This window comes from Petaurus breviceps, unplaced genomic scaffold, assembly GCF_028583685.1.
Source record: "Petaurus breviceps papuanus isolate PSGF00001 unplaced genomic scaffold, PetGlider_PUasm1.0 185, whole genome shotgun sequence".
NCBI classification, from domain to species: domain Eukaryota; kingdom Metazoa; phylum Chordata; class Mammalia; order Diprotodontia; family Petauridae; genus Petaurus; species Petaurus breviceps.
In genome coordinates this window covers 29,062,942-29,078,301 of record NW_027185797.1, presented here as the reverse complement: position 1 = coordinate 29,078,301, position 15,360 = coordinate 29,062,942, and the positions used below count along the sequence as shown (strand labels likewise).

Sequence of the window (15,360 nt, the reverse complement as noted above, 5' to 3'; positions counted from 1 at the left end):
AAAAGATCCAAGAAAGGAAAAAAAAAATGTATGGAATGAGGGGAAGAAGTGTAGCCCCCATTGTCAGAGGAACAATTTTGTGTACTTTTCCAGCCTGGGACTTCCCCCCTGACCCAAGACTGTCAGTGGTCCCTTCCTATCACAGGTTGGTGGTCCCCTTTTTTAGTTTGAGAGGCTGTCCAGAGGAATGCAGGGCTGGGACTGGCTCTGGCCGTCACCAGACAGGGTGTCCTTCCTCAGCCTTGAACTTGGAAACAACGTTTTGAGAGCCTGTTCCCTTGGTTGATGAAGGATGTTTCCCATGGTTCTGGAGGCTGAGGGGGACTGGGTCTGGCCCTGGCTCTTCTCTTACACTCTCTGGGCTCCACAAGAAATGATCTAAGGAACAGGAGCCAGCCTTGGAGCTGGGCCAGCATTGGGGAAGTGCTGGAGTGGAAGAAAAGATGATAAGGTGCTGCTGAATCTTTAAAAAGGTTGGGAATTGCTGATCGAGGCTCTGGGAGGCTGTATTGGTGAATTCACTGTAAATCTGACAGCCAGACTTTGGATCAGAATGTCCCTTTCCCTTCCCCTTTCCCCAACATCAGCTGTGTGGATATGGAGGCAGGAAAACTTTGGGCTGGCATCTCAGCTTTGACTCTGATTGGCTGTGTGACCTCAGGTGAGTAATCACCTCCTCTGAGCCTTGGCTTCCTCATCTGTAAAACCAGAATAGAAATAATGTCACTATCATTGGTTGTGAGGGAAGTGCGCTGTAAACCTTAGAGTGTAATAGAAATGTGAGATGGGCATGTGGGTATAGACACACATATGGACATACACACACGCCTGCGTATGCTGTACGGACATGCACATGGGCATACACATGTCTGTGTATGCTGAAGGCAGGATCGCAGCCACAGAGGGGCATTTAGGGGGTGCTGGCCCATTTGGAAACATGCAAGTCTTCCCCTGATTATCTACATTCTGATGGGCTGCTCTATGGGCTCAAAGGCATCATTTGCATGAATGCAAGCTATTTGAACTTTTGGGGGGTAACAGACCCCTTGGATAATCTGGTGAAATGTATGGGACCCTGCTTAGAATATTTTTAGGGGCGGCTAGGTGGTACATTGAGTAGAGTGTTGGCCCCGGAGTCAGGAGGACCTGAGTTCGGATCCGGCCTCAGACACTTAACACACACACACAAACCTAGCCGTGTGACCTTGGCCAAGTTACTTAACCCCAACTGCTCTCCAAAAAGAAAAAAAAAAGAATGTTTTTAAATATAGAAGAAAAAATTCATAAGATTACAAGGGAAATCAATTCTATTGAAAGAAAGATGTATTTTTTTTCCCAAATAAGTTCATAGACCCCCCCCCCCAGAAATCTATTCAAGTCCCATGGGGGTATCTGAACTACAGATTAAGTATGTCTGCTCTGGCTTAAGAGGAAAATGACTAGATCTATGCAAACCTATACCCACCCATATGTGTATGTACACCTGCACGTGTGTACAACATCCTGTATCTTTGTGGTACAAGATGAAAAACAAAGTTTTGGTAACAAGTGAGAAAGTGAATTAATTCTCACATCTCTTGCCATTGAGACCCATGATTCTAAGCCTTTGGAATTGCCCACACCCTGTTATTATTCCTTTTTCAGTTGAACATTTTGCAATAAATCCTACACGTACTCCTAGCCTATCCCTCAGCAGCTCAGGGTATACTTATCTTTTCATTGAAAGCATATTCAAAATAATTTTCCTTTGTGAACTTCTGGAAATTTTGGCAACATCTTTTGAGATAATTACAGATGCCAGAAGGTATTGCAAAACTGTGGTTGGGAAACATTAGTCTTGACACATGCAGGAATGCCCATTTAAATATATATGTAAGTTTCCTTCCACTCTACTGATGGAGTCCTTAGAAATTTAGGATAAAGTTTTGTCTTTTTTTTTTTTTTTTAAGAAACTTCACATCAGTTTTTGAGATAGGAAGATATTTGCATATCCTGGCAATATTATGATGACAATGGGCACCCAGTTAGTTAGCCAGTTAGCTGTTTGGGATAGGAGTGGGGGTGGGTGAGCAGAATACCTCCCAGATCACCCAGGGGTTTCTTTCCAGGACTGCTGTCATTCAATGAGTGAGTAGACTGAAGAGGGCTTTCTATTGTTACCAGGGCAGAACTCCCTTAATACCAAATAACTTCGTCCCTTGGAAAAGGCAGAAGCTGGGAACCCTTTCATTAATATTTGGATCTTAAAAAGCTTGAGATATGAGATTTGATGTTACTGACAGTTCTCAAGGAAGGCAAAACAGGCCTGAATTTTAGCACGTAACCTGGCTGAGACAGGTCTTCGACATACAGGCCTTCTGACATTGTAGACTCTGAGCATCCTAAATATAGACCTGGAAACCGGGAGGTTTTTAAGTCCAATCCCCTCATTTTACATATGAGGAAACTGAGGCCCAGAGAGGTGAAGGGACTTGTCTAAGGTCCATCAGGTAGCATCAGCTTGCTTCTTGTGCTCTCTCTCTGTCTCTCTCTTTGTCTTTCTGTCTTTCTCTCTCATACACAGTGGTGATGACAACATGTAAAAAAGCCAGTGTACAGACAACATATATACAGTGTAAATAGCCAGTAGTCTTATAGGGGAAGGTCCTAGTAGTGGGTGAAAGAGGTGGTAGTAGAAAAAGCCTCCTGCAGAATTTGGGATTTAAGCTGAATCTTTAAGGAGGTCAGAGAGACTAACAAACAGAGACAAAGGAGCCAGCTTTCCAGGCATGGGGAACAGCCACTGCAAAGACAGAGATGAATGCAGTATTTGAGGTACTGTGTGGGGATTAAAATGATCAATCCTACAATAAGAGATACTGAGGCAAAGTTCTGAACCAATAGTGCTTTATTAAAAGGTCCATGATCCCCTTTAATGAAGGGAACCTCAAGATCTTCCTCATAATCTGAGATGAGGGCCCTATTTTTATAGGGTTAGATAGCTAAACATTCAAGAAAAGCTCTTCAAATGCAGAGTAGTTCCATTGGTTGATCAGTCAACAGGGTCACACAATGGGTGAAGCATAGGGCATCTCCACTGACTGGTGGTCATAAGATGGTCATGAGATGGACACCTGCTCATGTTGGACAAGAAAGGCCCAGAGGTCCAACAATAATTTGATAGGGACTTTCCATGTAGATGAGTCACCTCTATCACACTGGGCTTGGTAACCATGACAAAGAAAAACAGGGGTGGAAGACCTTTAGCTAGCTTCCTATGATTACTCCAGTGATCTTACAGCCTGCAGGTCACAGCTCTGGGGCCAAATATATAGAACGTACAATCACTTCTCCTATTATGTCAAATTGATTAATACTGATTAGAGTTTGAATTGGGGCCCTCAAGGAATCAGCTTTCTCAACTGTAAGGACATTGTCATTGGTGGATGACAGAAGACGTGGAGGAAGAGAAAGTGTAGAAAGATGTGAGAGGTAGGTAGGGGCCAGGTTATGCAGAATTGTAAATGCCAAACAGAGGACTTTAACTTTGGTCCTAGAGGTAAGTACCTGCTGGGTGAATTGCTCATCTAGGCTGCCAAAGTCCACTCCTTTTCACAGCCCAGGTCTCAAATGTAAGGACTAATTCTTCCTTGAACACATGTTGTTCAGTCATTTCATTCATGTTCAACTCTCCATGACCCCATTCTTGGCAGAGATACTGGAGTAACTTGCCATCTCCTTCTCCAGCTCATTTTACAGATGAGAAAATGGAGGCAAACAGGGTAAAGTGACTTGCCTAGGGTCATTCAACTAGTAAGTGTCTGAGATCAGATTTGAACTCATTAAGAGGAGTCTTTCTGATTTCAAGTCCAGTGCTTTATCCACCACATCAACTAGATATCCCTGCCCTCCCTTTCCCCGGCCATGAAACACATGGCAGGTTCTTCTTCCCACTCCCAGAGATTATGCTCCTGGAAGTTGCTTTCTGTCCTTTTTGTTTGTGACTCCTGCTAGTTAATTAGCTTTACTCAGAGCAACAGATATGAGGAATTCAGAGAAGCATAAGAAGACCTGTACGAAGGCACCCAGAGGAGAATAATACATGTAAAGTCCCTATTAATGTCATGAAAATGACATCAAAGGGCCCCTGAATTCTAAGTGCAATGACAAGTCTTAGTCCCAGAGAACTGAGGGTGGATAACACTTCCTTCTCTTTTGTGCAGAAGTGGGAGAGAAGGAGGGGGTGCTATCAGACCAAGTCACTTTGTCAGCTGGTTTTGCTCACCTGCTTTTTTGGGGGGGTGGGTTGTGTGTCACAAGAGATGGCTCAGTGTGGGGCGAGGGCCTGGCAAGATATTGGGAAATGGTTATGGCATTTAAAAAATCACTAAAACTTAAAAAAATTAACTGATATTGGTGCATTCAACTTTCTTACTTGTTTATTGATTTATAGAATGCCGTTATATTCAATGTGTACATGTGATGTATATAAGCTGTTGGATGAAGATATGGATTTTTTCCAAGTGTAATAATCAACCAATTATAAAAATAGTCATACATGGGTCCTGGAGAGGTTATAATCTTTTTTTTAAGCAATTGGGGTTAAGTAATTTGCTCAAGGTTACATAGCCAGGTGTTTCTGGGTGGGTGCTAAGTGTCTGAGCTTGGATTCGATCCCAGGTCATCCCGACTCTGGGGCAGGTGCTCTTACTCACTGTGCCACCTGGCCACCCTGAGGTTATAATCTAGTTGGGAGAATGAGACATATTCACATAAAAAGTCAGTAATGCACAAATGGTAGTGATATAGAGTAGGAAGGCCAACTGGAATATAAGCTGGGATGGTCCAAAAAGACTTCAGAACTTAAAAGATGGACAAAATAGGGGCAGCTAGGTGGCACCATGAATAGAACACTGACCCTGGAGTCAGGAGGACCTGAGTTCAAATCTGGCCTCAGACACTTACCACTTACTAGCTGTGTAACCTTGGGCAAGTCACTTAACCCCAATTGCCCTGCCCTCTCCTCTCCAAAAAGCAAAAAAAAGATGGACAAAATAGTTAAGGTAAAAAAGCTGGGGATACCCTCTAGAATGGTTTAGAGTCAGGTTGAATTTATGTAAGAGAACTAAATATGGCCCAGACCAAACTTTCTGCCAAGGTGAAAGATTCATGTCAGGATTATGGGGGTGGCAGTCACTTATTTGTGGGCTTGTATTAAGGAGAGGAACTTAATTAGGATACCTCTGATCAACTGATTTCCCCCATAATCCCATTTAATATAATCATCAAAGTAAGGGACAGATAACAGAAGCAATGGGATATTAAGGCTTAAAATTTTACACCTATTATTCTTTGTAAGGTGTAAAAATTCCTTTGATAGAATTTGATGTAATGAGAAAGGTGGCTTGCCATTGGCTGGCCTTTAAAAGCTAGTTTGGCAGTCTTGGATAGTTTTATGAGGAGAGTGACACCTGACAGTCTAGAGGAAATCCACCTTTGGAGGAAGAGCTCACCTCTGGAAAAGTGCTTTTCCCTTTGCACCTCAGAGAAGGGAGGAGGGAAGGGCGAAATTCTCTTTCCTCCTCCCCCACCATTGGGCACAGAACTTTCCTGTAAACCGGCTGACAGATTAAAGAGCAAGTGGAAGTGGTTCTAAGGAGTAGGATCCTTCACAGCAGAAGAGAGGGTCAATTATGAATTCCAAAAATAATGAGCCTCAGAAGTTATGAGAGAATATGGAGAGAAGCTGGCTCAGGAAACCCAGTTGAGTCCAATACAGCATTCAATGGAGAACATTACAAGAAGAGAAAGGACATCTACACACAACTGTACCAGAAGTATGAGTTGCCTTGGTCACATGTTACTTATATGTGTGCCTCACTCATGATAAACTCTAAGTGTATGCCCACTCTTTCCTCTACAGTTGTGAGTAATCACACTCCAAGCTTATGAAAAGATTCTTTTATGCCTACTCCTCTTACTATGACATCTTAATGAATGTCTTTGCTTTGAGCTAGTTATATCTCCTGGCTGACTAGTAAAGGTAAGTGTACCAGTGGGGGCTCATAAACCATAGTTTTAAGAGAATGGACAAAAAAGTTTCCTTTGAACATTGTCACAAAGGGTTCCCCAAATGCCTAGTTGAATGTGGCTTATTGGACTCAGCGGATCCACAATCAGTGACAGATTCAAAGACATAGCTTTAACCTAAGCCAATAGTATTCAAAAGCCCAACACAAAAAATGAGCTGAGGCTTGGGGAAAATGCTAAGGACAGCAAAAAGGAATTTTCTTTTAAGCTGTGCTCAAAGCAGTTAGATGAGTAAGAAAGAGATACAACCGTTGATGGGGTTGGATGGGGGCAGGGTAAGTATAATGTTACTGAATGTCAGAGGAAGGCAGAAATACTCAGTTCTTACCTTGCTTCACATTCTCCACTAGGGAAAGTAATTTTCCAGTGGGGGAAAAAACAAACATTAAGAAAGAATTAAGGCCCAAGATGAGAAAGAAGATAGTGCCAAAAGTACTTAATAACTTTATAAAAAAAGTTGGTCTCTAGGCTCCTAAGACATACTGTCTCATGAGGAGTGCAGCTGGGACTTGTAAATGTGATCAAGAAATCATGGTGATTTTTGAGAACTAAGAGATTAGGGCTAGAGGTTATTGTTAGAGTTATCTAGTAAAGGTCCCCATAACTGAAAATAAATAAAAGTTATCCCAATTTATAAGCAGAACATGATAGATTTCAGAAACTACAAGACCAGTAAGATGGATATTGAACCAGGAATGATTGCACCTTCCCAAAGAACAAATTAATGCGCCTGGAATTCAATCATCTCATATCTTTTGATTCAATCTTTCTGCAGAAGATGGGGAAATTTGAGCGGGATCATTGCACAGGCAGGGGATTGCTAAAGGTAAAATTGCTAAGGCGGATTGCTCTATGTAAAGAGATTGCTGATGGATGGATAGGAGCAGTCTTGGTGGCTTGACAGGACTTTCCCCTTTGTCAGCAGAGGAGGACTGCCAGATCATGAGGTGAACATACTCCATTCTGATTCAACTGGATTGATTCTACTCCTCTCTTGTTTTGGTTTGCTTAATGACAGAGCATCTGAGTCAGTGGAGGGGTGGGAGGATTTGGGGCAGGGTAGGGAGGGTGTCTCCATAGAAGACCAAAGATTGTACTGGATATTCAACTCCCAGCAGTCCTGGGAGCATGCCTCTGGATACTCCCCTGGCCTTTTCCTTGCTGTTGCCTGTAGTTATCCCTCCCACACTGCAACTTTCCCCATCATGGTTTGGCATAAGAAATTAAGTAAGAACTTTTGGGGAGTTTTGTGTAAGCCATGGAATACACATGAAGGCCAGCAGACAACACACAAAAAGTTTAGGAACTCAGAAATGCATAAATTTATAGTATTGTATAATATCAACATATTTTTATTCTTCTCTGGTATGGAGGGTCAAAAATATTATGTGTATTTTCTAGATCTTGGGAGCACCATGCTCCTAAACCCCATAGAGGAAAAGGAACAATGCATTATTCTAGATATCTTCTGCCCTAGAAAACTTAAACCTTAAGGCTTGGAGTCAGATCTCTGCTCAACTCATTGAGGAGAAAAACATCCAACTGGAAAATTCCAGTGGAGAGGGAAGGGGATGGTGACCAAAACATTAAGATCCTTGGCACCTAGCCTAATGCCTTTCTCATCGCAGATGCTATTACCCGTGTTTCCCCGATAATAAGACCTATCCCGAAAATAAGCCCTCCCCTTACTGTGTAAGATTCCTCTAAAATAAGCCCTCCCCCGAAAATAAGCCCTATTGGGATTGCTACTGTAGTGAAGGTGATCCCCTGCGCTACACGCTACATTACGGTACCCTCTGTATGCACCGCACCGCATCCAATCAGAGCTGCAGCAGTGATCGCGTCATCCTGTTCTTCCCCAGTGATTTGCTTATTGAATAAAGGTACATTTTTTTGTTCACATTTACCTGTTTATTAAAATTGCTGTCAATGTTCATTAAAATAAGCCCTCCCCTGAAAATAAACCCTCTGGTGTTTTTCTGTCCAAAAAAAATAATAAGACAGTGTCTTATTATCGGGGAAACACAGTATATATCTATTATTGACATGGACAATGGAAAAACACTCTGTCTGGGAACTTTGATGGCCAGGCTAGAAGGGACCTTACAGGCCATCAAGTCTATTCCCTCCCCCTATTTTACAGTTGAGGAAACTGAGGCACCAAAAGGTTAGGTGACTTTCCCAGGGTCCACAGTTAATAAAGTGGCTGAGGCAGAATTTGAATATAGAGCTTTCTGACTTTACCTCCTATTCATTTCACCAAGCTTAGGGAGGGGAGAGAGACTAAACCTATTACCACTGACATCCTGTTGGCTTGGTTTGGCCAGGTCACACCTCACCTTTAGAGCATCTGTCCAGAGCCTGTTTCCTTTTCAAGGTGTATGATGTCCCCAAACTGCACAGTGTTAAGAAAGGGTGACTGCCCTGGCAGCCTGGCAGGTAGTTGAGCCATGAGCATCTCTCAGTGACTCAAAGCCAACACAAAAAGGACATCCCAGCATATGGCTTTTCAGAGTGGGGAATGCTTTCTCCAAGGCAGTTTTGTGAAGGTGGCTGCATGGATGAGACGCCATCCAGGGAGCTGCACCTGAGCCTGCCGCCATGCTCTGGCCCTGTTCACTTGTGTATCACCCAGAAATGGGAAAGCAGCAGAAGAGAATCAAATAGGACTGGGGGCCAGATGGGAGTGAACAGAGGGCCCCAACAGGGAGAGAGGTGTAGGAAAAGTGAGCTGAGGGAAAACCTGGGCTCACATAAGGTAGCACTCAGCATCAGCATGGTGACTGGAAATGAGCCAGCTGAGGATGTCCTGGGAGACTGTGTGCCTGATGTAGTGAGTGTGTAGTGAACTGAGGACCAGGAGATGGATATGAAAATGATAATGGTCAGGGTTTCTGTAGAGCTTTAGGGTTTACAAAACCTGGCAAACACATCATTTTATCCTTGCAACAATCTTGGGAGGCAGGTGATGATGATAATGATGGTGATGATGGTGATGATGATGATGGTGGTGATGATGATGGTGATGATGGTGGTGATGGTGATGATGATAATGATGGTGATGATGGTGATGGTGATGATGATGGTGATGATGGTGGTGATGATGATGATGGTGGTGATGATGGTGATGGTGATGATGATGGTGATGATGATGGTGGTGATGATGATGGTGATGATGATGGTGATGATGATGATGGTGGTGATGATGATGGTGATGATGGTGATGATGATGGTGATGGTGATGATGATGGTGATGATGATGATGGTGATGATGATGATGGTAGTAGTAGTAGTATTAATAATAGCTAATATTTCAATTGCACCTACTATGCACCAGGAAGTGTGTTAAATACTTTATAAATATGATCTCATTTGATCCTCACAACAACCCTGGAGGTTAGTGCTATTATTATCCCCATTATGCAGATGAGGAAACTGAGGCAAATAGAGGTTAAATGACTTGCCCAGAGTCACTTGGCTAGTAAGTGTCTGAGACTAGATTTGAATTCAGGTCTTCCTGATTCCAAGTTCAACCACTTAGTTGCCTGATTAGTTAAATAAATAATGGGATTATAACTTAAATACACACATAGGTCTATAGTCTATGATTTTTGATCCCCATCAATCCTTAGACCCTGTTCCTTGGGTGCTAAGTTTCCCAGTCACTGCCTGGCCACCATTTCATATCATGCTGCCATGAATATCAACGGCCCCTTTCCAGCTCCCTATTTTGTATTGCCTTCCCTCATTACAATGTAATTTCCTCGAGAGAAAGAGTTGTCCTGCTTACTTGTGTCCCCAGCATTTAGCATATCTACTACACAGTAAGTGTTAAATAGATGTTCACTTATCAATCTAAATCTATCATCTATCTACCTATCTATCAGTCAATCAATTATCTATCTATCTGTCTGTCTGTCTGTCTTTCTGTTATCTATCATCTATGTATCCATCAATCCATCCATCACCTATTTATCTACCAATTGATCTATCTTCTATTTATCTATCCATCCATCTTTCACCTATCAATCTGTGTCTATCTTCTATTTACCTATCTATCCATCTATTGATCATCTATTTATCTATCTTTCTATTTATCCTCTATCCATCCATCTATCTAGAGACCTATCATAGATTTGAGAGTTCCTTCCAACGGTGTAGATCACACTTTATCTCTGCCTGCTCATATTGTCCAACTCTTGTCCACATTATCCTCAAAGCTGACCACACATATCCCCTGACAGGCTGCAGTTTTTCTTAGCTTTCCTGACATTGTAAGGATACCAGTGGAGCACCAAATGCCATCATTCTCCCCCCCTTTGACATGTGATCTTCTAGTTTTCTCTTCCTAGCATGCATTTCCTTGATGATTCACTTTATTCCCCTTCTTATTGGAAGTTGCTTGTTGTCTTTCTGTTCACACACACTTTGTATCTCTCCATTGTGTGATCACAACAGTGATGATAGCTATTCTGATAAAGTAAATAGTTGGCAGAGAAAATTTGGGTGGAGGTGGGTGAAGGAAAGAGGGAGAGAGGAAGGAGAGGGAGAGGAGGTGAGGAGGAGGAGGAGGAGAAGAAGAAGAAGGAGAAGGAGGAGGAGGAGTTAAGCAGAGAGGTAATTTCTAACCATATTTTGATACTGCAATGAATCTATGATTCCTTAAAACCAGCAAGAATTTATCAAGCACCTACTATGTACCAGCTATGAATATCCCAAACCAAAATTAAAACAATTTCTGTCCCCAAGAAGCTTACATTCTAATAATATCATTGATAGGTGTGGGTCCCTGACTCTAGCTTTGAAGGCAGATGGGGAGTCTAGGAGGGGATGAGAGGACACATTTGAAACATGGGGACCACCCTCAAAAAGGCACAGAGTGTAGGAGATAGGGGCCTGGCTAGCAGACCAATTAGCAGACCAAAACGGAGAGTGTGAGTAGGATTGATATGAAACATGTTTGGTCAATGGCAACCAGATGATGAAGGAACTTAAGTGTCAGGATTGTGGCATTGGATATTTTATTCTGGTGCTAATAGGAATCAATGATCTCATCAGTGAGGGGACTACTCAAAGCACTGGTTCTTGAGTCAGACAGCCTGGATTCAAATCTTACTTAACCTGTGTTACCTTGGGCAGGTCACAACCTCTTTGGGACTCAGTTTTTTTCTTTGTAAAATAAGGGTTTTGGACTAGATGACCACTGAGACCCTTTCTGGCTCTAGAGCTAAGAACCTAAGTATTTGATCCTATGATGGTAATACATAGTGATGTCAAGAGAGAGAATCCGAATAATTGGGAAGATCTGATCAGGCTTCATGTGGGAGGTGGTGGCTGAGCTGACTGTTCTTTGAAGGGGATCTACAATGCAAAGATGCTGGGAGCTTCCTGCCTCCCCCTTCTCCCCTTGTCTCTCCCCATCCCTGACATTGGGACATTGTCCCAGCCCAGTTTTCAACATCTCCAGAACAACCACTTCAGCCTGGTCTTCCTTTGTCAGGAGGGGACATTATTTTTCTTGGTGTCTGGGGATTCCCTGAAAATTGATCTCTGGGATGCTAAGTGAGTGAAAGGATGTTAGGTCTGTAAATGAGGCCAGTCTTTAACAAGTCAGTAGAAGAGATCTTGGACCCTCTTGTGGTGGTGGTTGGGGGAGGGGCTGTCCAGGGCACAGTCAAAATAACAGAACAAATATTAGGAAGAAAAAGCAATCTGCAGAAATCCAGAGCCTGACAGGATCAGGAACAATGCACATCATCCGGACAAATGTTGCCAGAGGAGCCTTATTGCCTTTATGTGACCCGCCCCCTCTTCCCTGAAAAGATGAAGAATGAGGAAATGAAGAGAATAGGAATGCTCCACCTTGACTTCAGTTCAACATTTGGATGATCATTCTACCAAATTTTGCTCTCCAGATTAATTCCGATTTTCTTGGATGGGACCATGGTCACGTGGCCTGGAAATTGGCAGGGGGACCATGGACAGCAGGGATGGGAAGAAAGATGACTGGGGCAGGCCGCCTGGTAACCTATGTTTCAATTCATCTCAGCCACGGGGTGCTCTTCCCCAAAGTGCAGCCCTCTCCCCAGCCCTGCTGAGAGTCGGGGCTCAGCAGAGGTGCCCTGCTGAGACAGCTGCCTCTCGCCCTCACCGATGGCCCCTCTTGTGCAGTAGAAAGGCTGCTTACAGCTGGCAGCAGGTGCTTTGGGGGAGCTTTGCAGAGAAGTGGCAGAGGGGCTGCAGGCTAGGGTGTCTGGGAAGGTGTGATATCACCAGCGAGCGCTGGGCTGACATCCTGTCACAGAGATACCTTTCATTTGGGGGACTGGTTTCCATTGTCTTTCTGGCTCGGCTGGCAGGCTTTTCTGCCAGACAGATGGCTCCAGCGCCTGGCTGGTGTTTTAGAGGGTGGGGTGGAACTGAGCTGCTTTCAAGGGCACCTGCTTTCTGCACAATATGAGAGGTGCACTTTGATCACCTGGAAGATCACGGGATCCAAAACTGAAAGCAAGGAAGGACCCCCAAGGCCATCTAGACTAACCCCATTATCTTATGGATGAGGAGACTGAGACCCAGCAGGGCGAAGTGCCCAAGGGCATAGAATCATAGCTTGGAGCTGGTGGTGGTGTCAGACTGTCTTGTCCAACCCCCCCACTCTACAGATGAGGAAACCAAGGTCCAAGGTCACACAGGCAGTAAAAGAGGCAGGATTTGAATAGAGGTCTCGGGCTTTACAGCCAGGATAGATACAGGATGAATTGGAGATCATCTCTGAGGAAAGGCAAGGACAATAGGGGATGTAAAAGTCTTCTTGAAGAAGGCAAGGTTTTAAGTAGGACCTGGAGGAAGTCATCAAAGCCAGAAGGCAGAGATAAAGAGGGAGAGAAACAAGTGAAGGATTTTGTATTTATTTCCTCCTGAGGTGATGGGATTGTCTGATCTTACAGGGGTCGGTAGGGTCAGAGGATTCCCCAGGACCCATCCCTACATTCTCCACCTGTGTCAATGCACAGGTTGTTGACATATTTCTATGATTCCTCTGAAGTGGGTCCACAAGGCCCTGAACCCTTTCCTCAAGATCTTTCCAAACAGTCTCTGGGTCTAGGAGGCACTGTGGTTCAGTGGTAAAATCACTGCCTTTGAAGGCAGAGGATCTGGCTTCAAATTCTGCCCTTGACATCTGACTACCTGTGTGACCTTGAGCAGTCACTGTTTCCCTGATCTTATTTTCCTCATCCTCTTCTGAGGTGTCTTCTAGCCCCAAACTGGTGATCCCACAGTATATCCCAGAGTTCCAGTTTCCTCATATATAAAATGAGGGGGTTGGATTGAAAAACCTCTCTGGTCCTTTCTAGCTCTGGCTTCATGACCCTGTGACTGAGGAAGCTCATGACCTGTCCATCTTTTACCCCTGGCTGTTTGTCTGTCACTACAATGCCCCCTCCCTCGTTTCCAGTGTCCCCATGGTGTCTTTTCTACCCTTGCTCACACACAAGCCATTGTGAGCCCTAGAGTGCACCCAGCTTTGCATCTTTCCAGTGCCCTTTGGGTCACCTACATATTATGAAACTTCTGAACTCGAGGAATTCCATGATTCATGGTCCCTGAAAGACTATTGGTGCCTCAGAGTCGGGCTGTCAGGACAGTGAGCAGCTTGGGAGCACTGACCCATGAAACAGGGACATGGTACATAGCATTTTCTCAGTCAACCTCCCAGCTTTGCTTCTATCTGGAAATTGGTTGTATTTCTAGGGCTGACCAGAGCTCGGGGCATTGCTGTCCAAGGCCCCATGGTGCCCTTTACCATCCTCAGAGGCTATTATGAAGTTTGTAGCTGGCAATCTCACAGTTGCCCAAGGCCCTTAGAGCTCAAGGGACTTGTCCGGGGTAAGAGTCAGCTCCAAGCATTCTCTCTTTACTGTGTTCCACTGCCTCTCCACAATGTTGCTTTCTGGATTTCTGTTTAGAAGACCTAGGTTGGAACACGGGCTCTGCCACTAATTACCTAAGGGTGACGCTGAGAGTCTCCTCCCCAAACCTCAGTTGTTTCCTGGGCAGAATGAGGGGGTGGATAATCCCTAAGGCCCCTCCCTCCTCCCAACCATGGCATCCTTCCTATGCTAACTCCATTCCTTGCCCTCCTTTGAATCCCTGTCTCGTTTATACTGCCTTTAATTGTTCTCCCATTGCCTCAAGAAGACAGCAGGGACCAGAGAACACTGGCCTTAGTGTCAGAAGATGTGTCACGCAGCTCAGCTGTGTGAGTCGGGCGGTCACTCTCCCTCTCTGGGTCTCAGTTCCCTAATCTGTAGCATGAGGGGTTTGGATCACAAATGCTGAGCTGGAAGGGACTTTCAAGGCCATTTATTCCACCCCACCCCCCTTTCACAGCCAAGGAAATGGAGGGAAGGTCATTTCCCCAAGGTCACATGGGTAGGAAGTGCCCGATCCTTGGCCTCCAGATTCAGGGCTCTTTCCACCATGCCTGGGTGTGAGCTTCCCTGGGGCCATAACCAGCTTTACTGGTTATAACAACTTCCCCTACAGAGCCTAGAACAGTGATCCCTCCCAAAGCAGGTGCTTAGTAGTGAGTTCCCATCGAAAGAATGGGAAGGGCCTGGTTCCCTTCTCCGCAGCTCTCCAGGACTCTTTTCCTTGGAGTGCAATGACAAACTGTGTTGAAACAGAGAGTGAACAGACGATCAATGGCTCCATGCTTCTGGCCAGGGTGTGGTAAAACCCAAGCTGTTAATATAACAGTTGGGTCCCTTCCACACACATTTGTTCCTGAACAGATGAGGAGCCAGTTTTCGCTGGCATGCCCTCTCTCCCTGTTTATGAATTAGGAAATGGGCATCCAATTGGCTTGGTCAGAGCCAGCAACCGTCCACCTTGGAAAGGTTCAGGGAGGTGGTCAGATTGGATTGTAATGTGCATCTGTTCTCTTGACCAGCCTCCAGCAGGAGATCAGTCACACATTCCTTCCTCCTCCTGATTCTGGGGCCTTATGGGAAAGTCTAGCCAAATCCAAGAGGGTCAGATTTCCATCGTCCTGGAGGGGACATGCAAAAGGCTTCTTCTTTCCTCCTGAGAAGAGCAGGGGAGGAGCCTAAGGAAAGAATGAAATGGAGAGAAAGTGGGGAGTGGTGGGGAGAGACAGAGACAGGGACAGAGAGATGGGGGAAGGGAGGGAAGGAGAGAGAGAGACAAAGAGACAGAGCAGAGAGAGGAGAGATAGACACACACACACACACACACACTGAAAGAGAGAGAGAGAGAGAGAGAGAGAGA

General features: G+C 44.6%; 1 long non-coding RNA gene across 1 annotated transcript in view; it reads left to right on the top strand.

The window, feature by feature from the left end:
* The first annotated feature begins 351 nt into the window (after nt 1-351).
* LOC138161771 (uncharacterized) overlaps nt 352-15,360 on the top strand; it is a 46,851-nt gene continuing 31,842 nt past the window's right edge. The window contains exon 1 of the long non-coding RNA XR_011168460.1: nt 352-661. This is a non-coding gene — a long non-coding RNA (uncharacterized lncRNA). The remainder of the gene's footprint in view (nt 662-15,360) is intronic.